Consider the following 7,330-nt stretch of genomic DNA (forward strand, 5'->3'; position numbering starts at 1 on the left):
CCTCTCACCTTATTAAAACCATCGCCCCTGCCCTCCTCCCTTCCTTAACTTCTATTTTTAACCACTCAATCTCCAATGGCTCCTTCCCCTCTGCCTTCAAACATGCCCACGTCTCCCCCATCCTAAAAAAACCCGCTCTTGACCCCACTTCCCCCTCCAGTTATCGCCCTATCTTCCTACTACCCTTCCTTTCCAAAATCCTAGAACGAGTCGTCTACAATCGATGCTCAGAATTCCTTAACTCCCATTCTCTCCTGGACCCCCTCCAATCTGGCTTCCGTCCCCTCCACTCTACCGAGACTGCTCTCTCTAAGGTCACCCATGACCTCCTTCTTGCCAAATCCAATGGCTCCTACTCCATTCTAATCCTCCTTGACCTCTCTGCTGCCTTTGACACTGTCGACCATCTCCTCCTCCTCCATACCTTATCTCACCTTGGCTTCACAGACTCCGTCCTCTCCTGGTTCTCCTCTTACCTCTCTGGCCGGTCATTCTCGGTCTCCTTCGCTGGCGCCTCCTCCCCCTCCCATCCTTTAACTGTTGGAGTTCCTCAAGGGTCAGTTCTTGGCCCTCTTCTCTTCTCCATTTACACTCACTCCCTCGGTGAACTCATTCGCTCTCACGGCTTTGACTACCATCTCTACGCAGATGACATGCAGATCTACATCTCCGCCCCTGTCCTCTCCCCCTCCCTTCAGGCTCGCATCTCCTCCTGCCTCCAGGATGTCTCCACCTGGATGTCGGCCCGCCACCTAAAACTCAACATGAGCAAGACTGAGCTCCTCATCCTCCCTCCCAAACCTGGTCCTCTCCCAGACTTCCCTATCACCGTGGATGGCACGACCATCCTTCCCATCTCTCGGGCCCGCGATCTCGGTGTCATCCTTGACTCGTCTCTCTCGTTCACCCCACACATCCTATCTGTTACCAAGACCTGCGGGTTTCACCTTTACAATATCGCCAAGATCCGCCCTTTCCTCTCCACCCAGACGGCTACCTTACTGCTACGGGCTCTCGTTATATCCCGGCTAGACTACTGTGTCAGCCTTCTCTCTGATCTCCCTTCCTCCTCTCTCCCCGCTCCAGTCTATTCTTCACTCCGCTGCCCGGCTCATCTTCCTGCAGAAACATTCTGGGCATGTCACTCCCCTTCTTAAACAACTCCAGTTGTTGCCTATCGACCTCCGCTCCAAACAAAAACTCCTCACTCTAGGTTTCAAGGCTCTACGTCACCTTGCCCCTTCCTACCTCTCCTCCCTTCTCTCTTTCTACCGCCCACCCCGCACGCTCCGCTCCTCTGCCGCCCACCTCCTCACTGTCCCTCGGTCTCGCCTATCCTGCCATCGGCCCCTGGGCCACGTCCTCCCGCGGTCCTGGAACGCCCTCCCTCCTCACCTCCGCAAAACTGATTCTCTTCCCCTCTTCAAAACCCTACTTAAAACTCACCTCCTCCAAGAGGCCTTCCCAGACTGAGCTCCCCTTCTCCCTCTACTCCCTCTACCACCCCCCCTTCACCTCTCCGCAGCTAAACCCTCTTTTTCCCCTTTCCCTCTGCTCCTGCCCCTCTCCCTTCCCATCCCCTCAACACTGTACTCGTCCGCTCAACTGTATATATTTTCATTACCCTATTTATTTTGTTAATGAAATATACATCGCCTTGATTCTATTTAGTTGCCATTGTTTTTATGAGATGTTCTTCCCCTCGACTCTATTTATTGCCATTGTTCTTGTCTGTCCGTCTCCCCCGATTAGACTGTAAGCCCGTCAAATGGCAGGGACTGTCTCTATCTGTTGCCGACTTGTTCATTCCAAGGGCTTAGTACAGTGCTCTGCACATAGTAAGCGCTCAATAAATACTATTGAATGAATGAAAGATTAGCATGGCCCCTGCACAAGGATGACACGCAAATTCGTGAAACGTTCCATATTTTTCTATTTACTGCTATTGTTTTAATGAGATGTACATCCCCTTGATTCTATTTATTGCTATTGTTTTTGTCTGTCTCCCCCCATTAGACTGTAAGCCCGTCAAAGGGCAGGGACTGTCTCTATCTTTTGCCGATTTGTACATTCCAAGCACTTGGTACAGTGCTCTGCACATAGTAACCGCTCAATAAATACTAGTGAATCAAAGTGCTTGGGAGAGCACAATACAACAATAAACAGACACAGTACCTGCCCACAATGAATTTTCACTTTGGAGGGCAACACCACTGTCCATCTAAGCAGACGTCTTTTTAAAAATCCCAGGGCTCTAAGTCCAACTCTGTTGTACTCTCCCAAGCACATACTACAGTGCTCTGCACATAGTAAGAGCTCAATAAATTCTATTGATTAAATGATTGATTGGAAGGGCCACGGATCAGCCAACTGGCCACGGATCAGCCAATTGGTCCATCCCTCCCCTTCCTGAAGTGGTTTGAGACTCTTAGAGACACAAAAGATATACATTCCCAACTTCTTCCATCTCATCCAGTCATGCAGCTTTGTTCTGAGTTTATCATTAAGTGTTAAAAGGGCATCAAGGAGAGAGGAAAAAAGAACACTAGAAGAATAGACTGATAAAGACTTTTTACCACAGTTTCAGGAGTGAATCACTAAATTTTATACAGCATACAGAATTACCCACTAACTAAATAATACCTTAAAGTCTTAGAGAAACTGGCTATCAATTCATCAGGTTTCTCTTCTTCCCCATGGATAGTTAAAACACTTTTCTGACTCATAAAGTAGAAGAGTCAGCACTCTGCTGCTATGAGGAACATTAGGTATCAAGCTAACTAAAATCTTTACTAGACAAATTTTTTCCACTGCTTGTTTGTGCTTAATCCTCCTTAAAGGAAAGTGTGGCAGATTTTGCTGCCTGCCAGAAACGTAAAAATCTTCTTAGAAAATTTATTGCAAGAAGGTTAATGAAAATATAAGTATTTTAAAGTAGAGTCCCAAATTTAATGTCATAAGGGCCTGTTCTAAATGGCACTATGAAGATTGAAAAATATATCCATATGTTTCTTTGTTTGAATATATTTATAGTATTGACAAAAATCGCCTCTAGATTGAAGATTCTGTTAAAGGTATCTCTTCTGCTTTGAGATGGAGGGACTGAGTTGCACATGTTCCAGAACCCCTTGAAGTCAGGGTCATCACAGTCCAATGACTGGACCAGGCTCCCCAGCTCCCAGAAGTCTTTGCCCTTGGAACACTTAAGACCCTGGAGAAGCTACAGCAGTTGGTAACTAAGGATGCCTAGATTAATGAGGATTATGAGTTATTTATTCTAACACTGTTCTCTTATTAACTCTGTTACATGTTGTTCAGGATTCCACTGTCTTTATTCTTCATGAGTTCCAGCGTGGCTCAGTGGAAAGAGCCTGCGCTTGGGAGTCAGAGGTCATGGGTTCGAATCCCAGCTCTGCCACTTGTCAGCTGTGTGACTTGGGCAAGTCACTTAACTTCTCTGGGCCTCAGTTACCTCATCTGTAAAATGGGGATTGACTGTGAGCCTCATGTGGGACAACCTCATTACTTTGTATCTACCCCAGTGCTTAGAAGTGTGCTCTGCACATAGTAAGCATGTAAGCGCTTAACAAATACCAACATTATTATTTACTTTACATACCTTCGTACAGCACTCAAAGCATTGTAAGAGCTTAATAAATGCCATAACCTTCAAATCACCCATACCTAATGAGAAATAGAAAATATTGTTCAAATTGGATCATACAATTGGGAGAGAACATTAATTTTCCACATTTAAGCCTCTTAGGAAATCTTTGAAACCTACTGAAACCTTAAATCTAATCCTGTAAAATACAGTTGGCGCTATGTCTTTTCCAATAGAAGGCACTGATTTGGCAAAGAAAATTCTTCCTGACATTCACTTCAGTCAATCAAATGTATTTATTGATCACTTGCTGCATATGGGGCACTAAGTGTTTGGAAGAGTACAATACAGCAGAGGTGGTAGGAATGATCCCTGCCCACAGGGAACTTTGAGGCAAGAGGAGGAATTTACAGTTTCAAATTGCAACCAAACTAGTTATGAATTGAAGAACAATAAATCTGTGATGGTGTCCAACTTCTATGATGCTTTGTGACTGGACCCTTCTGTAGAAGATTACTCTTGCTTCTTAAGCAATTTCACCAGCATCGCCTACAAATGATACTCAACATAAGTGACAGGGTAAGACTAAGGACAACAGAAAATTGGAATGCTTAACATCCATTCAGTCCATTTTTCCTACTCCTAAAGAACCTCCAGTGGTTGCTCATCCACCTCCGCATCTGACAGAAGCTCCTTACCATAGGCTTTAAAACACTCAAACACCTTGTCCCCACCTACCTCAATTCCCTGATTCCCTACTAGAGTCTCCCGTTTTAGACTGTGAGATTGTTGTTGTCAAGGAATGTATTGAAAAACAAACTCTGTAATATTCGATGCTCCCAAGAGCTTAGTACAGTGCTTTGTACACAGTAAGTGCTCAATAAACATGATTGTTTGATTGATCGCAGCTCACTGAGGGAGGCATGTGAAAATAATAGGTAAAGGTAGATCCCAAATAACTGAGGCATAATAAAGTAATAGGGGACTTACAAAAGAAGAGAGGTAACAAGCATTTCAAAGACATACAAAGAGAAGGTGATTCAGCAATGAACTTGGGGGAGACTACCACTGCAGGCTTATAAATCTTGGGGTGGGGAAATTGGTTGCTCTCTTTGACGAGAGGATTTCAGAAGATTAGACTACAAATAGGTAGCCTTGAAAATGGTCACAGACAGTGTAAGCTGCAAGGACCTTAGGTAATCAGGTCGGACACAGTCCCCATCCCACCTGGAACCTGGAGCTCACAGTTTAGGAGGAAAAACAGATATGCAATCTCTGTTATAGGAAACTGCAGTGTAAAAAAATCAAGTGACCTACCCAAGGTCACATAGCAGGCAAGAGGCAGAGCCAAGATTAGAACCTATGCCTTCTGACTCTCAGGCTTGTGCTCTTTCCATACTGCTTCTCATTTTTCTAAATGTCATTCTGCATTTATCTCCCCACTTTTCCTAAACCTCCAATTGGTTGCCTGTTCCTCTCTGCATCGAGGAGAAAATTCTGACTAATGACTTTAAGGCTTTCAGTTACCTCTTCTTCATCATCATCATCAATGGTATTTATTGGGCTTTGGAGTCAGAGGTCATGGGTTCGAATCCCAGCTCGGCCACTTGTCAGCTGTGTGACTGTGGGCAAGTCACTTAACTTCTCTGCGCCTCAGTTACCTCATCTGTAAAATGGGATTAAGACTGTGAGCCCCACGTGGGACAACCTGATTCCCCTGTGTCTACCCCAGCGCTTAGAACAGTTCTCTGCACATAAGTGCTTAACAAATACCAACATTATTATTATTATTACTTACTGTATGCAGGCCACTGCACTAAATTCTTAGGTGAGTATAATAATAATAATTATGGTATTTTTTAAATGCTTACTATGTGCCAGGCACTGTACTAAGTGCTGTGTGGATATAAGCAAATTGGGTTGGACTATGTCCCCTGTCCCCATGGCGCTCATGGTCTCAATGCCCATTTTACAGATGAGATAACTGAGGCACAGAGAAGTGAAGTATTTACTTTCCCAAGGTCACACAGCAGACAAGTGGTGGAGCTGGGATTAGAACCCATGACTTTCTGAGTCCTAGGCCCATGTTCTATTCACTACGTCATGTGCAAAAGAGTTGGTAGACCCGTTCCCTGCCTACAGTCTATTAGGGTAGACTCTTCTTCGAGTTCCTCCTCCTCTTCTCCACTTCACTTGTGCTCACACTCTGGGTTCCACTCAAGTTAACATACTCTCTGTGCCTCCTCTTTCTCAACTGCAGTCAACCTCTTGTTCTTGCCTTTTCTCCTTTCCCATTTCAAATCCAACATAATAGAGCTCTCCCCAATTTCAAATTCCTTCTGAAATGACTTTCCTGTAGATGGCCAACTCTTGTTAATAATAACAACTGTGGTATTTATTAAGTGTTACTATTTGCCAAGCACTCTATTAAGCACTAGAGTACATACAAGATAATCAAATCAAATTATCTCTAACTGTCCCAGATTCCATGCCTCTACTGACATCTCAGCACTACCTAACTCATAATCTCCCATAGTAGATATGTTTATGACTTACATGCATGGTTACTTAAGCACATAATCCTGTCCATAACTTCCTCCTCCTATCTAAAATATTTTAGTGTCTGTCTCCAACCCTAAATTGCAAACTACTTTTTTTTTGGTACTTGTGAAGTGCTTACTGTGGGCCTAGCACTGTTCTAAGAGCTGGGACAGATCAGGCTGTATTCAGCCCATGTTCCACAAGGAGTTTACGGACTGAGTAGGAGGGAGAACAGGTATTGAATTCCCATTTTGTAGTTGAGGAAACTGAGGCACAGAGAAGTTAATTGCCTTTCCCAAGGTCACTGAGAGGGCAAGTGGCAGAGCTGGAATTAGAACCCAGGTCCTCTGAATTCCAAACCCATGGTGTATCCACTAGGCCATGCTGCTTCCCATGACCTAATGGCCTATTTGAGGCCAGGAATTTCCTCTATTTCTTCCACTGTACTCTACCAAGAAAAACCTCCATGGACTACATTCTAGAATGACCATAGATGAAGATGGGATGCTCTGGAAAAGATGTGTCCATGGAGTCATCATGGTTTGGAAATGACACAACATTTGACAACAACAACTCTACCAAGTGTAGGTCTCTACACTCAGTGGGATCTTCGAAGTTTGTCCATTCTAATAATTGTGGCATTTGTTATATTCTTATTATGTTCTAATAAATGTGAGAAGGAGACTGGCCTAGTGGAGAGCACATGGGCCTGAGAGTCAGAAGGACCTGGGTTCTAATCCCAGCTTTACCACTTGTCTACTGTTTGACCTTGGCATATCACTTCACTTCTCCTTGATTCAGTTACCTTATATGTAAAATGGGAATTCAGACTGTGTACCCCATGAAGGTCAGGGGCTATGTCCAACCTGATTAGCTTGTATCTACTTCAGTGCTTAGTACAATGTCTAGCAAATAGTAAGCACTTAACAAATACCATGAATAAAAGGAAAAAAAAGACTGAGCTGTGTGGACACCACAAACTCACCTCCTCCAAGAGGCCTTCCCAGACTGAGCTCCCCTTCTCCCTCTACTCCCTCTACCACCCCCCCTTCACCTCTCCGCAGCTTAATCCTCTTTTCCCCCCATTTCCCTCTGCTCCTCCCCCTCTCCCTTGCCATCCCCTCAGCACTGTACTCGTCCGCACAACTGTATATATTTTCATTACCCTATTTATTTTGTTAATTT

General features: G+C 44.4%; 1 non-coding gene across 1 annotated transcript; it reads left to right on the top strand.

Moving 5' to 3' along the window:
* Positions 1 to 1,824: 1,824 nt before the first annotated feature.
* LOC114811646 lies at positions 1,825 to 1,932 on the top strand. Its single transcript, XR_003759342.1, has one exon. It is a non-coding gene; the product is annotated as a U6 spliceosomal RNA (small nuclear RNA).
* The last annotated feature ends 5,398 nt before the right edge of the window (positions 1,933 to 7,330 follow it).

This window comes from Ornithorhynchus anatinus, chromosome 4, assembly GCF_004115215.2.
Source record: "Ornithorhynchus anatinus isolate Pmale09 chromosome 4, mOrnAna1.pri.v4, whole genome shotgun sequence".
In the NCBI taxonomy this organism is placed as follows: domain Eukaryota; kingdom Metazoa; phylum Chordata; class Mammalia; order Monotremata; family Ornithorhynchidae; genus Ornithorhynchus; species Ornithorhynchus anatinus.